The 16,717-nt window shown below is 40.2% G+C and overlaps 1 protein-coding gene across 3 annotated transcripts in view; it reads right to left on the minus strand.

Annotated features, from left to right (window-relative positions):
* PAK6 (p21 (RAC1) activated kinase 6) overlaps nucleotides 1-5,705 on the minus strand; it is a 41,231-nt gene extending 35,526 nt beyond the window's left edge. For 2 of the 3 annotated variants that reach the window (XM_032188925.1, XM_032188920.1), the window contains exon 1: nucleotides 5,297-5,705. The gene's annotated coding sequence lies outside the window, so the exon portion shown is untranslated. The remainder of the gene's footprint in view (nucleotides 1-5,296) is intronic. The other variant, XM_032188921.1, reaches the window with a different exon arrangement.
* Nucleotides 5,706-16,717: the final 11,012 nt, after the last annotated feature.

The following is a 16,717-nucleotide window of genomic DNA, read 5'->3' on the forward strand; positions in this document are numbered from 1 at the left end:
TTCATTTCCATGCATGACCTTTAAAATCAAACGCTTGCTAAGATTCCTAATGAACATTCTGGTTTGTTCTGCAGAACTTTCATTGAAATCAAAAGTCTGGCTAAGAGTTGTACTGAAACGCTTAAGCAAAGATTCTCTGCAGAAATACTTGGGTAGTTATCTGGAAAATTTTTTCATTTCCTTCTTTCAACAAATAACGAGCTCGGTCCAAGAACAGACACAACCCATTATGAAGGGGATCACAAGCCACAAGTTAGAAGTAGCCAGACAATGTAGGTGAGCAGCTGGCAAGTGACCCTAAGTTCTGAGAGACTTTTAAAAACGTGTTTTTAAATGACATAGACATAAATGGCAATGTTCTTTAAATAAGATATTGGCTCAGCTTTACGTCACTCAGGCTGCTATTCTGCAGAAGCTTAGAGAGAACATATTTAGAACTTGGAAGAGAACACAAAAGCCTGAAGAACGTCTGCAAGTTTGTGGCTTAGGAACAAGCAGCAGAATTAATGTTTTGTCTCTTTGCCCCCAGCTGCACATATTTTATAATGAAGCATTAGAAATCAGGAGGTTTCCTCAGTGGCAGTCGCTAAGAGGAGCATCTAGGTTTGCAATCCGATTTTCCACAACTTTCACTACATACTCAGCAGCTCTGATTTCTGCTAATTAATTACATTTATACCCAAACTGGGCAGCTTATTGTAGCATGAACAGCTCAAAGACAACTTGCCCAGAGACTGTTTTCCAGAGTCAGCTCTAACATCTGTTCTTCAGCTCCAATCCAAAGTCCACTGAAAACAGAGTTTTTTTCACTGACTTCCACAAGTGCTAAAAGCTGGATGTTACAGAAAAGAAGTCCATTTCTAACACTACTGTATGCATTTATGTACTTTCTTGGGCAAGGCCCAAGGCACTCATTATGAAGTGTAACACTCTGCTTAATTCTTCCAGAAGCCAATCGTAAGGCTACTATGAATTTTAATGAGCACTGAATCAGGCCCCAGATGGTTTTTAAAGCTAAATTATCCTGATCTTGGTTATTTTAAGCTCGATGCATTGCCTTCTGGCCACTACACATTTTAACCCCTCTGTACCTGGTCCAGATTAAGGCAAGTCTTTCACTCCTCCCTATCTAAGCACAGATCTTCAGCTCTGCTGCTAACAACCCTCAGCTCCTGCTATGCCTAAAAGTCACAGCCTTTAAAGAATATCCAAAGGCTGACACAGGTGAGAAAATAAATGTACCCACAGTACAATAAGGAGGACAGCAGCCTGGTCCATACTCTTTCAGTATGGCAAGCAAGGTTCTGCAACCCGTTTAGTCCCATCTTCTGGGCACAGTAACAAGAATAAGATCAAGCTTAGACAAGACAAGCAAAATCTGTGAAAATTTTCTTGAATTTTCAATGGAAAAGGCAACAGAGGATGAGAAAAAAACAAAGTATAGTAGCTTACACGGCTTTGTGCACTGCAGAGAAAACCAGTAGGCCGTCAGTAAGACAACATACTACAGACAGTCCTGTTTAACTAGATTCTTAGGGGAAAAACAATTGAGCTCAGAGCCATCAAGTTGACTAATGTCAGTTCATAGAGATACTTGTCTCTGCTGAAACTGCTGAGTACATTTGCCTTCTAGTTTGAAAGAGTATGCATCATTTTAAGAAATAAAACGTCTTTTTTTTTTTTTTTTTTTTTAATACAATGGTGTGTTAAGCATCTCCACATCACATCAGCTAGACAGCTGTTACTGGCCAATGTCTGCTGGCTGCAGTGCCTCAGCTCCAGGACGAGCACTGCTCAGAGCTGTAGTTTAGCTGCAGTTTAGCTGCAGAGCGACTCTTCAGAGCAGACTACAAATTAACCATCCCTATCTACCACAAACCACCATTACTTTATGCTTTCCTTCAATTAAACTTGTTGGGGGGGTGGGGGGGGGCTGTGGTTGTGTCCTGCAAAGCTCTAGCGCAAATGGCAACCTGAGCGTCTCGGAGATTCACAAGTCCTTCGTCTCAGCAACCTGCAGGAGAAAAAACACATCACCAGGTTGTTTCCGCAGTGGTCTTTGGCTGAAGCATCATTGTTTCTTACTAGACTTTCTGCAAGTCCAGAGGAACGTGAACCCCTGCTAGAGAGTTTCATTTTAGGAGGTGATGTGACCAATAGCAGACTGCAGCCAGCAATGTGTGCCAGCCTCTGTAAAAAAGACAGCTGTTCAGAAGGCCAACAGTTTTAGGGTTTTGTTTGTTCTGGGGGTTGGAGGACACTGAGAAGGAAAGGTGGAAGAGAAAAAAGAAAAGGCTTCTACAACCTGCTTTTTTGGTCTCCATGCACCCAGGATCTTGACCCACTTTCCTGCTCAGGGCAACAAGAGTTCTCATTCCAATGTTTAAGTACAGCTCTTCTTTGTTAAATACCTTTTACACTCATTTGCGTGTTTAGTTTATTTATTTATTTTTTTTACTATTAAATATACATTCTGGAATTGTTTATTTTTAAACCTTGTCTAGTAAACAGACGGACATCACAGAAATGAAAAAGAAACAGAAAGAGTAACAACTGAAGTGCAGTATTATGCAAACCACCTATGGAAAAGAAGTCACATCACTGTATATTACACGGTTCAGAATGGTTAATGAGTTTATGCTGTTTAATCACCTTAGAATAATGGGCATCACAGCTCAAGAAAGGCAGACAGAGCTGTGACATGGTTTCAGAATTGGGTGTGTGTGTGTGTATGCAAGCACCTCCACGACACACTTAACTAGCCATCATTTGTTAGAGCAGAGGATGAGCTCAATCTCTCACCTCTCTACTGAGACTAAGTGGAGCAGCAGAGGCAACAGTGGGTTCAGTAACTCAGACAGCTGTGCCTTCTGAAATGGCCTATGAGCCCTGAGGAGCATGTTCTTTAACAGGTTTCTGTCCCTTTTGACTTGAACCACATTTGAACTTCTGAGAAGTGGAGGGAAAAAAAAAAAAAAAAAAAAAAACTTTCTATCCTGTTACTATTCCTCTGAGCATTTGCACACACACCCTTTCATTATTACATGAGCTTAATTTTGTCTCCATCATTCCCCCGAGAGGAATTACTCATGTCCTGCTATTATTTATTTTACTACTAAGACCCTGGTTTTTAACAGTAGTTTTAATTAACTACCAATCCTCCTCCTCTGTTAGGATCACCTTTATCTGTCTTGCTGTGCTTTGTGTTCTCTAGCAGTTTCATTTGCTCCCTCATATTTATCCATCCCGCAAGCTCTCTAAGGAACCACAAAAATCATCCCTTTCCCCCCAGATCCTATCATCTCAAAAAGAGGTATGAGATTTTACTAAAGAAAGGAACAATCCCATGGAAGATAATATGGTGCTCAACACTGGTTATGTGGAATTTCACTGAGCTTAAACTGATGTCAAGTTATACTGCCAAAAGCAGTAGCATCTTCTATACCCTGAAGTCATGCTGTCTGCTGCTCTGTCCTGTCTCACAGCATGTTGCTCCTCCTGTTCCTCTTTGGTGTCCCTTCCCCTCTGTTGCCTTGCTTGCACATCCATTGCTTGCAGTGGCACTTGCTCCCCTACCCTCTGATGCTGCACCTATGCACTCCGAACGTACCACTGAAAGTTGCAAAGGCAGGTTTTCTTTGGGAGTTCACTGTTCGGTATGTCCACACACTGGCTAAACACCTCTTCAAAGCCTTTGCTGTCCCTGGATAATGAATCAGATCACAATGTAGACTAGACTTCAAGTACACATGATTCTTGGAAGCTGCCCTAGATTAATGTTTTAAGAGCTATTCATTCATGCTCCCCAAGTTTCAGAGGCAGAACAGATGACTCCTGACTGTGAAGCTGGCAGAGATTTCCTCATCTCAACTACTCCTACAAAGTGGAATCAAGCAGCAACAGCATCCAACTGCATTAACTGCTCCAGCGCCTGGCAAGGCTATCTGCGGAGACAGCACCACGTTACGCAATGACTGCTGGCACCAAACGCCGTTCTGGCCATTATTCCCTACCTGAATTCTGGGCACAAGTACCCTTCCCCAGGCAATCTCACCTAACCACTCCTCAATCTGCGCAGAGCACAGCTCCCCCCCTAGGCACTACTCCATTCTTTCCATGTCAGGGCAGGGAAGAGGAGGCAAGTCAGAGATCCTTCTGATTACGCTTTTCACAGATCTGACAAGGATTTTTCCTCCTTCTCAGCTCTGTGTGGAAGTTTACCAACTGCATTTACTTCCCTGGACATGAGATGCTTTTGCTTTTACTAGCGTATTTTATTTCTTGTCCAAGAGCAAAGTGGAACTCCACGCAATGATTAGATCAATTAGCGTGCAAAGAAAAAGTGTAGACTTACACCCACACTCATCTGCACTTCTAGGCTCGGTAAGTGCATTCCTTAATGGCTCCAGCACCCTTACAGGATCTGTGCTTTCCTGCATTTTAATTGAGGACTATAATTTATACACCACAACCCAAGCACAAAATTCTGAGTCTGGAGGGTTCCCAATTAGGGATAGTCTCAGGTCTTGGCTTATGCCAGGGAGAAGGTGGTACTAATGATAAAGATTTTTTAGATGTTACCATTTTTTTCCAAAGCTGTCTCTGCTATTTTCAAGGTATTTTTTTTTCCGTCTTAAATGCTTTTCAATTGAGATGCCAGCAACAGGGACAAGGAGGTCTCTACTACTTTCTGCCACTCTGGAAATGGTTTTTAACAGTGATAAACTGGTTGTTCAGGTGTAACTCAAATAGGTGCTTTAAAAAAAAAATCTCCTTGCTCGTTTCAATGGCATTTCTTCAAACCAAGCCTGTTAAGAAACTTTGAGCTCAAGATCCCAAAGCAGGAACCACCTTCATTTTGCTTCCTACAGAACAAAAAATACTCTATCAGCATTTAAAAGCACTAAACAAAATTAATAAACTGTAAACTAACCTCTATTTACTACATTTTACTTGAATTCACCCTGTTCCTAAAATACCCATTATTCTAGTATTTAAGTGCATGATTTAGAAGCACACTCAATGGTGCTTGTTCACCACTAGTATACAGGCCAGCTAAAGACAGTGTTTAAAAAAAAAAAAAAAAAGTCCTCCCTCCCATTCTTATGGCTTTGGACCTCAAAAAAAATAATTCTCATTAGCTAATTAACATTTCCAGCCTGAAAAGGGACTGGTAGAGACCTCAGAGATTTATCTCAATTCTACAGTCTGGGAAGGTAAGGATATCTGAGAAGTCATCTCAGTGTTCAGAGCTGGACCCTGCTGCCCCTTCTACCTCCCACAGTAGGAGTCTTACCTTGAAAAAAAGATCTCTGAGAAATACTTCTGGAGTGAATTCAGTCCCTTCTTCCTTCTACTGGCAGGTTGCTACTTGTCTAAGACATGGGAAACATCCCTTGCTTCAGGCAAAAATTCTCAGCAATTTCATCTTAAAGCTTCTTCAGAAGAATCCTGGTTCAGTCTCATATACATGCAAGCACATCAAGCTTGCAGCTGCTTACTCACCAGCATTACCCCAGCGTTGGCTGCATGGAGGAGTATATCAGTGCCAGACGCCCCCTCTTTCTGGCAGTCAGCAGAGGTACTGGAAGAATAACCGAAGGTAAAGTAACCTCACAGTCAGAGGACAGAGAAGATCACAATGATAAATTCCATTAAAGCCTTGCAGTTAAGTAGCCAAGACCTCACTGTAGACGCACACCACTACCAAGATCTGTAATGCAGTGAATCAATTTTTTTCTGGGACCTTTTTTTATTGTGGGCTGATGCTGTGATCTCAGCAAAGAGGATGGGACTGTGTGTTGAGTGACATTTTACACAAAAGGCAAAAGCAAGATACTAATCTAGATTCTAGTGCATAAAGACTATACGTGCATTTCCCCTCAGCTCAGCCTTGAAATCACAGGACTGCTGACTTATGCTTCACTCCAGGGCGGGGAGGGAGTTAACAGCCATAACAAAGTCTCACACTTTGAGAATCAGTGATTAAAGACTCCCATGCCCTATAGAGATATAAGCTTCAAACCATGAGTGGCAAGTAATAGCGTTACAGCATTGCTCAGGCAAACCAAGTGTTACTTATCAATCTGGTGAGCTCTCCTGTGTCCCTGGGCTGGCTATAGGGACTCTGTGGGTGTTGTGCTGATCTTGCATAACTGGCCTGCATCCATGGCATGCAATTCAGAAACACAAAATGTAATATCATCTTGACGCTTCTGCAGGCTAAATTTCAGCAACAGATCTCATGGCACCCTGCAGAAGAAGGAAGGTAAAGAGTTCTAAGGCTTTAGACCTCATAGGGATGTAAATTAGGGCAGATTTATTAAGATTGGAACAACGAGAGTTTACACTGACTGAAACTCTGCAGATGTAACCATTATGTTGCTGCTACTTGAGTCCCAAGTGGAGCCCAGCAGAATCTAATTCTTTAATCAAGACAGCAAGTGAAATAGCTTCCCCCCAGTGCAGTCAGTTTAGAAATCAAGTCAAAACCAGCAGGGCTGCCAGTGAAGCAATTAGGTATTTTCCATAGGTAGTCTGATAAAGAAGCCAGTTATTTACTGTTTCCCGGCATGTCAGTTACTTCAGTATTTCCTGGACAACATTCACAAAGAAAAAGCTTTTTTTTTTTTTTTTTCTGTCTCTCTGTTTTTTTTTGTTTGTTTGTTTGTTTGTTTGTTTTTTTCCCCCTCTTAACAATGCAAAGATGTTGTATCCAAGAGACAATTTTTTTCTTGTTGTTGTTTTGCTTTTAGAGTTGGCTTTTATTTCCTCACCTGGATAACCACAAGCACTTTTTTTGTGAACGTTAGGTAACAAGAAAGCCTGCTGCTAATTCTTTCTCATCAGGGCCTGGGGAAAAATACAAGCTGTTGGGCAAAAGCTGAAAAACAAACAGAAAAGATAGAATGGGGGAGAGAAGGGGAGCGAGAAAATAACTCAGGAGTGAGTCAGTCATGCTCCTCCTGCTTAGTCACCTGTAGTGCTTCTCTCTAGACACACCGGAGATGAAGAATAAGATGCCTGCCTGCCTGCCTGCCACCCACCTCCTCCTCCTGACAAGGAGTTACGAATAGAGGAGATTGGGCAGAGTTTTAGGGGACAGTCATTACAGATGCATGCTTTCCAGAGCAGCAGAGTTGACAGTAGCCTGTTTGCTTGTGTTTCCCACCCCCTCCTGTCACCCTCTGTGCTATTTCTCAATTAAATCAACTTGAATCAATGTGTTCGTTCGGTGGTTTAAGTTCCTCTGATGGTGCCCTGCAGTTTTGACATCGTAGGGAGTTGCCATGGAGAAAAGGGTGATGTCATTAACACAAAAAGCACTGAATTTACAAATACGACAGGAACAGTGCTATTTATAAAAAGAGCTGCTTTTCTCCCCCCACTCTTTGCTGGAGTGGGTGGAGGCAAAGGCAGCAGTTCCATTCTTGATGTTCCTGTCAACAAGTCTCAGAAATGAATTTTCTTGTTAGAAAATATCCTGAGCTCATGAAATTGCTGAATGCTGTCAGCTTTCGGACTTCATTCATTAGAGCTGGATTTAGCCTTCCAATCCACAGTTATTTTTGAGGTCATATAACACTTGTGTCTGTATAGTAATTTCTATCCTGGAAAATCTGTGTGGCGTTACTGAAATATAGCCACTTCTGAAAGGAAAGACAATAACATGTAATGAAAAAGAGAAGAGACAGATACCCTTTTTATACATAAAGGCTTCATGCAGCTTATAATCACTTTGAGTAATAACTTTGACTGCTGGTTTTGCCTTAACTATGTGGGGTGCCATTGTGCATTAATGTACCCCTTATATAATGAAATATTTAGTGCAAATAAAAATTGCAAAAACACAGAAGACATAGAAAATAGATAAATTTAGACATGAACGACAACAGCAAAATTGAATAAATTAGGAGGAATGAAGGGTGGTTTAAGAACATGACAGAGAACCTATCACAGATGTCCAGAGTATGATGCCTATGCATGTGTATAGCACCTAAACCAAACATACAACCATCTGGCAAACTGAAATCTGGCAGGACGGTGACACTCCTAAAAGCCAGAAGCTAAGAATTATTTCACCAAGTTACAGTTCAAGGTCCAAAATTCAGTTTTTAATACTATCCACTCAATAAAACAGCTTAGTTATCAAAGAAAAAAAAAATGTTTGGATCTCAATAGTTGGTGCAACTACGCTCCAGTTTAAACAAACAACCAGAGCAATGCTTTCCCCAGTTTGACTCTCTGGGTACTGTCAATTGCAAAACCTATTTTGGTGAAATGTTACTGGTTGCACTGTACACTTCAACTGCCCAAAAGCATCACAGTGGTAGGAAACAACAGAAATTACTAGTCCAAATGTAGGTTAGGAAACCAGCAACTGCATGCATCAGCATTACCTTGTTTTTATGTACCACTTCTCCAGAGAAGCGAAACATTTATAAATATACCAACATATTTATATATGAAAATATACATAAAAATACAATGCCCGTTTTATAAATGGGAAAACATAGGATTTAAACAATTTGTCCAGTATCACATACAAAGGCAGAAGCAGTGCTGACAGTGGAAGGTAGTTCTTCAGGCTGGAATCGTTTGTCTCAGTAACGGAAATTTAACAAAACCGTAAATGCTAGAAGTATTAATAGGGCTTTGCCAAAACATCCACAGCTTCTGCAGCACAATATCCAACAGGTTGGCTTTTAACATAATGAAACTGCAAGATGATTCAGGAAAAGCACAGTTTCCTTATCTCACCTTTACAGCAAGTCCAACTACTCAAACACTATTTCCGTATTTGCTGTCTCCTGTTTTGAGAAGACTGGGGTGAATTTACCAGTTTACCAAGAATCTTCTTGTAAATCTTATTCTTGAGCCTCATCCAGTGCAACGTGCATTCCCAGCCACATAGCCCTTTCCCCTCCACCCATTTTGCTATGCATCCATTTCTGGGAAGGATAATGATACCTCAGGAAACAGCATTGTGGAAACCACAGGAAAGTTTACAGATGTGAAGAATATGCCATATAGTGAAAGTCCACAGAAACTTAGGTTTATAACTGAGAAAGATATGAAGTGATTTGCTGACAGTATATAGGTACACTGCTCACTGATAAAAATACCCTCAGTTGAGCAAATAAAAAGCAAAAGACGTTTTGATCTTGGTGCATGGATCACATGTTTAGCAGAAATGAATGCTCTTAATCTTGCAGTGAGGATGGCTCCCATGCTCAGCTGTGTGGTAATTATCTGTTGAAAGGACTGAGAACAGGATCAGTGTGACTTTTCCATTGTTGTCTAGCTCAGCAAGTGAAAAATATGCTTTCCCAGGAGATGAGGGGTAATAATAATTGTTTTAATTACATAAAAATGGAAGATTCTTATTACACATTCCCTATATGTTAAGCAAATGAGAGACTATCTTTACAGCTGCCCACACCAGTTGTCAGTAATGTTTGCTGTTTCAGGCTAGGCAAGATTACTTTCAGCTGACACTCATGCTTTAGATCTTGATATAAAAACTGCTGCTTTTAGTTGCACGGGATCTAAGCAATGGTTTCCAACATACAAGAATATGGCTGACCCTACTAAAGCTCTATGAAGTTTTGCATGGTTTGCCTGCAAACACAGCAGGAACAGTTGATGTGCCACTGAAACAATAGATGTCTGCTTACAGTTTAAAGGATGTTAGATTTAATCCCCCAAATACTTGTCTTTTAAAAAATGATATCAGCAGATCTGGACTGTGAAGCCATGGGAACAGACTAATGAAAGGACAAGTTGCAGACAGTTCAGTTCATGGTAGATGTAAAAAACTAAGCAAGGGAGTAAATGAAAATCTATTGGTATGGCAGAATGGTCCAAAATGCCTTTACTGGATCTATTTTTTACTGGTCATTTAAGAAATTATCAGTAAGTCATATCACTTTTCTTCCCAATGAAATGATTCCCGAGTGAATGGTTATTTGAAGTATCACACTACATCAAACTTCATTATTATTCCAGCTTCAAGAAAGGAGCTATACAATTCAAAAGATACTGAGGAACTGTGTATCTAAAGAATGCAAAGTGCCAGAAAAACAAACATAATCTCGAGCACAGAAACTGAACAGAAGACTAATGTTTGTCCTTTTTTGGAATTGTGTCACTTAGCTACTGCTCCTGCTTAGTGAACCACACTTCCATATCATTCAGGAGCCACAGGATCAATAATTAAATAGCTTTGGATGGAATTTATGACAAAAGGAAAGTAGGGAACAATAAATAGTTATAGAAGCAATAAAAGGAACTGGGCTCTTCCCAGGTCTTCCTGAGTGACCTCAGTGATCACATGCTAGTTTAGTAATTTAAAATATTCTATCAGATAAAGAATGAATGACAGTGAAACCTCCTTATTTCTGAGTTTTCGAGACATGGCATTCTGTTGGATTAATCAAGCAGAGAGGGGCAATGAGTGTAAAATAGTAAGAACTGAGAGAATGAAACTGCAAAAGGAACTTCAGTCTTCCTTCCACATTCTTTAAGGGCAATCTTTTTAAGCGCATGCACATTAATGTAACTGCAGTGCCCATAGCCCAAGGCTAAACGAGAGACTCTAACCACCAATTCTCAAGACCACAGTCAAATAACTCACTTAGAATAAGAACACTGAGCTTTTGTACACCGAAGCATCACTGGGAAATCACCAGTGCACAGCACAGAGTGCAATACCTCAGAAGTTACAGTTTAGCCCAAAGCCACTTTGGAATATTTATTATTTGGGAAATCAGCAGCAGCACAGAGGAAAGACTTGGAATTATTAGGTGATGCACAAGCAGGAGGTGTAATTTGTCTACATTTAAAAATATTCATAAATTGTATGGACTAAAAAACAGTTGGATATGATTCATAGTAGATTTTGTAGAACCAGAACAGAATTAATTAGTGCATGGAATCTACAGTCTGGTAGGTCAGTCAGAATGACACAAAATGTGAAGCAACAGTGTACTTGATAAAAAATAATTAGGATTTTTTGCTTCTATATATATATATATATATTTTTAATTTTAGACTACAGATAGAACAAATGGCTCACTTAAGTCCTTTTAAAACTTTCTTTTAAAATATTGATTTCACTGTCTCTTCTCAAGTCAGACAGCAAAATTTCAATGAGGTTGATGAGTAGACTTTATTTTATTATGTAAGATTATTTTACAAAGTAGTGAGGATAGTGACACACCCAATAGGTAGAAAACAATGCAAGCCAATTACCAAATTAATATAAAGATATTAGAAATTAGAATAATTCAGCTTATTGAAATAGTTCAAAAACTTCCAAACATTCAGATTCACATCCTGTCAGCTGGTCACAGTATCCTAAGGGCAACAAAGCTGGTATAAGGGCCTGAAGTCAGGACCTGTGAGGGGAAGCTGAGGACATCTCGGTCTTTATGTCTACTTTTTATGCCTTGCCCTCTACCAGATGAAAGAAGAGCTCTGAGATTTGCTAGTCTGTAGCAATAGGGGACAAATGTTGCTGTGTGTTGATGTAGCCCTCAAGATTCAGATCCTGTATTTGTCTAAAGTTTGGCAATTTCTTAACTATTTTGCAGAATGAAAGCCTGACAAGAGTCATAAATGTGAGAGTTTTGGTTTAGAATTACCTAACTACTGTCCCAGGAAAATTTAAGGTTACTGATGTAATCCAACATAATTACCTTTATACAGTGCTGAATTTTTGTTAAACGTTCCTGAAGTTACATGAATACATAACAGAGGCCATAAATAAGAATATCAAATAGTTTTATAATTCAGTATCAAAGGCTGTAAGTACAAATGTGGGTTTTCGTGCACCAGCCACATGAAATGCATTCTCCTTATTCATCAGTTGAATTTATAGACACACCTAATTTAAGTGTTACAGGGGGCACATATTAAGGTAAACTGCAAGCTACTGTTTCTAGTTCACTCTGGAAATTTTTTGTCAAGTAATTTCTGCTAGCACAAGCACAAACTTACAACTCTGATAATGTATCAGTCAAACAGGTGACTAGTTCAACTGTGTGATTTTCATAGCCTTTGTATTTAACACAGACCCTAGGCTATGAGAAGTCTCAGATATGAGGACATATAGAACATTTACTTATCAGTTCAAATAAATATATATCAACTATCTCAGTTTTAAAATTTCCATCTTATACAAATTAAATACCTTTTTAGGAGAGCAGGTGATGAATTCTATTGCTGATATTTCATTAAAATAATCTTTTAAGATGCAAACCCTTAGCAAGTTAGCTTCAGAGCTTGCAACACATTTTTTGTAAATATTTGTAGATGCACTTTTCAAAGTAAATTCTGCTTTGGTGTTAATGATTTGGAACTCTGATTCTTATTGTTGGCTCCTACAGCTTCTTTTAATCACTTTTCTGCTTTTAACTATCAAACTCTGCTTTTCTTATCATTTGCACTGACATAATCAGGTAGAAGCAATAAAATCATATAACATTGCTGGTCGTTACAGTACATAAATACTGATGAGGTAACCTGTACTATCTGTAAGTAAAGACAGTGATCTTGATGAGCCCTACAACTACTAGAAGCAACTCCTTTAAACCCAGATAGAGCTAACATGGCCTACTGAGCAGTAAGTGACTCAGAGCTGTGTTTTTTACCTCACAGTGCATATACACATTTCACAGTATACATACACATCTAATGCACATTTTATTAGCCTAGATTCTTTTTATCCATAGCATCTGTTGGGGGGCTCAGGTATGGTTTGTTTACTGTTCTCTTCCCATTCTCTGGCCAGTCAGAAATCTAGGGAGACATCAAAAATATAAAGTACTGCTGCTGATATAAAGATCATAAGAGAAATAACACAAATAAGATTCTCAGGCTTTATTTAGGAGGATCCATATTTACTTTCCAGCAACGTCCAACATTATAAATCACTTCTATTCTCCTAACCTTTCTCATCCAACATTTGTATGTACAGAAACACTTTAGAAGCAAGAAAAAAAAACTGTTCATAGAAGATCAGCTTACCTACTGCAGGTTATCCAGGCAGGAGAAAAAGTATCATCTGGACTATAATATTATTCTAAGTATAGCTTCATATTTAACTTTAGACTATACTTGAATTGCATCTAATTAGTGATTTTAGTGAAAACTTACTACAGACCCAGTAGCTAGGATTTTTGCTGTATCTCTAGTTAGTACAATACATGCAGAAACAACTTTGTATACAAATGAAAAGCAGGCTGAAGAGGAATGCAACCTCAGAGATCATACAGGTGTGTTGTTTTTTTCTTTCAGATAGTAAAATAAAATACATTTCATCTATTAAAAAAGGCATTTTTTTGTTTGGCTTCAGGAGTAATTGATTTTCTAGTATACCTACTTCTACAATTGTTTCTCTCTCCTATAGTTAAAATAAAGATTTTCAAACCCTGAAATGTAACCACTGATTTGTTGAATTCAAATGTGGTAGGCACTTTGATTCAACTAACATTCATATTGTTCAACATCACATGCTTTGTGTTATATCCCCCAACTATACAATTAAGGAAATGTTATGTTATTCAGATGAACACGTAGAGCCATTTACTTAAGCAAGGTAACCTTTATTTTATTTTCAAGTTTGATGTTTTCACATTATTTACAGAAGAGAGAAACCAAAGACAATAGAAATAGAACAGTCATGTTAAATTTCAAGTATATGGTGTTTCCCCAAAGTCGCATCAGTCAACTTGACACCTTTTTATCCAGATTCCAATGGTATTGCTTTCTGGTAACAGAACATGGTCAAATCTGTTTTGACCATGGATCAAAGTTTCCATGGATCAAAGTTTACATGAATCTTTTAAGGATCTGGGAAACTACGGGCCCATCAGTCTGACCTTGGTGCCAGGGAAGCTCATGGAGCAGATTATCTTGAGTGCCATCACATAACGTTTACAGGACGCCCAGGTGATCAGGCCCAGTCTGCATGGGTTTATCAAAGGCAGGTCCTGCTCGACAAACCGCTCAGTGTAGAATGGAAAGGCTGTGGATGTTGTCTACCTAGCCTTCAGTAAGGTTTTTGACACCGTTTCTGAAGCATTCACCTGAAGAACCTGGCTGCTCAAGGCCTGGACGGGAGCATGCTTCATTGGGTTAGAAACTGTCTTGAGGCCAGGCCCAGAGAGTCATGGTGAATGGAGCTAAATCTAGTTGGAGGCCGGTCACAAGTGGTGTGTCCCCAGGGCTCAGTGCTGGGTCCAGTTCTCTGTAATCCCCAATGATCAGATGAGGGGATATTGTGCACCCTCATCAAGCTGGCTGAGGACACCAAGGTGGGCAGGAATGTTGATGTGCCTGAGGGCAGGAAGGCTCTGCAGAGGGACCTAGACAGGCTGGAGCGATGGGCCGAGGCCAACTGGACGAGGTTCAACAAGGCCAAGTGCCACGTCCTGCACGTGGGGCACAACAACCCCGTGCAAGGCTGCAGGCTGGGAGCAGAGTGGCTGGAAAGCTGCCCGGAGGGAAGGGAGCTGGGGGGATTGGTCAGCAGGTGGCTGAACAGGAGCCAGCGGTGTGCTCAGGTGGCCAAGAGGGCCAACAGCATCTGGGCTAGTGTCAGAAGTGGTGTGGCCAGCAGGGTGAGGGAAGTGATTGGCCTCTGTACTTAGTCCTGGTGAGGCCACACCTTGAGTACTGTGTTCAGTTTTGGGCCCCTCACTTCCAGAAGGACAGGCAGGTGCTGGAGTGTGTCCAAAGAGGGGCAACGAAGCTGTTGAAGGGCCTAGAGAACAAGTCTTATGAGGAGCTGCTGAGGGAACTGGGATTGTTTAGCCTAGAGAAAAGGAGACTCAGGTGTGACCTTTTTGCTCTTTACCATTACCTTAAAGGAAGATATAGTAAGGTGGGCATCAGGCTCTTCTCCCAAGCAGCAAGTGGTAAGACACAGGGAAATAGCCTTGAGATGCACCAGGGGAGGTTCAGTTTGGATATTAGGAGAAATTTCTCTACTGAAAAAGTTGTGTGATATTGGAATAGACTGCCCAGGGAAGTGGTTGAGTGACCACCCAGGAAGTCTCCAAGAAACATGTAGATTTAGAACTTAGTAGCATGGGTTAGTGGTGGACTTTTGTACAAGTTGAAAGTTGGAGTAGATGATCATTCCTCTGCTTCATCAGTAGATGAAGCATTCAGGTTGGAGAAGACCTCTCAGATTTACCCTCCAACCAGGTCTGAAGCAATGGTGTGTTTTGGGGATAGGATGTTTGGGTTGGTTTCCAGCAACCCTCCAGGTAAGTGTCTGCCTCTAGCCTCAGACAAGTTTGCCCTAAGCATCTCATTTTGAATTATAAGACACAGGCATGCTGACACCTCAGATACCACGACTGTAATAAGCCAGTTATGAACTAGAGTAGAGGACAGCCTTGCCCTCAAGATGCTAGGAGATCAAAATAGTCCTAACATCTTCGCAGGAAAAGAGGCAGCTTTAAAAGACACCAAGATGACAAGAACCGCCACAAACAATAAAGGGTAGGGCAAAATTACAGCTGATGTCCAGACTTAGAAGTCCCAGGGAGGTTGCTAGTAACAACTACGATGACAATAGGCAGAGCTACAAATTCAAATACAGTGCTTATTATACAAATAAAAATAAGTCAAAGGAACGTCATAGATCTTGGTTGTACCAAAGTGCTTGGCAAACAAACATTGTACAGATAACAGGGATGCCTGGGGAAAAAGAAGTAGACCTTTTACATGAGTTGATTGCACCAATATGAGAGGCAGAGACTAACCCAGGCAGGAGAGCTACAGACTTTCAGCTAAGCTAAACTGAGAATGAAATACAGACATGTCTACACTTTTTTTTTTTTTTGGTAAAAAGTTCCTCTTCATTTTTCTTTTTTTTTTGTTTCTTATGTCAAAATCTGTAATGTCATTGCTAAATTACTTTGCTAATAACAGTAGTTTTAATAATTCACTGGCTACAATACACTGAGGTACGTGTGTTGTCTGGAACGTATGTAGAACAACAGAATGGTTTGGGTAGGAAGGGACCTTAAAGACCATCTAGTTCTAAGCTCCCCACACTATGGGCTCCCACCCTACACCTGGGAGAAGAGGCCAGAATACCCTTATATGCTAAATGCAGTGCAGGGCTATAAGATAGCTGTCGGAGAACCTGCAGGGACTTGAATCCACAATCCCCAACAAAACAGTAACAAGACATGCTCTTGCACTACTGTGCAAGAACACTTTTTGCTCACAGAGAAAACAGTAGTCAAGAAAACACAATAATCGTGTTTCAACCTTAAAGTAGAATTCAATTTAGAATAAAGGCAAAAAGTTTCAGTTATGTATTTTGAAGACATCAGGAGCAAACTTCCTTTACTGAAACTCTGTGCAGACCAGTCTGAGTAAGATTAATGAAACAGATGAAATGTTACTGAAGTTCTTCTATGCTGCTTGGAAACAGGTTTTGTCTGAGAGCTCCTTGGGATAACCAGATAGTGTTTTGAACATTTTCTTACTAAGCTACTTTGTTTTCCTAGCTGTGTTTCAGGCTCCAGAATGTAAAGGCTAAAAATGAGAGGACAATGAGTGAGATCACTCACAACTTATTAAAATCAAGTTAGAAAAAGTAAGTAAAAAATAAAATTTCAGCTAAATGAAAAGTGCTGACATGTATGTAAATCCCTTTACAGCTCACAGCAGTTAGGCCAATGCACAGCTCCCA

Source organism: Aythya fuligula, chromosome 5 (genome assembly GCF_009819795.1).
Source record: "Aythya fuligula isolate bAytFul2 chromosome 5, bAytFul2.pri, whole genome shotgun sequence".
Classification (NCBI taxonomy): domain Eukaryota; kingdom Metazoa; phylum Chordata; class Aves; order Anseriformes; family Anatidae; genus Aythya; species Aythya fuligula.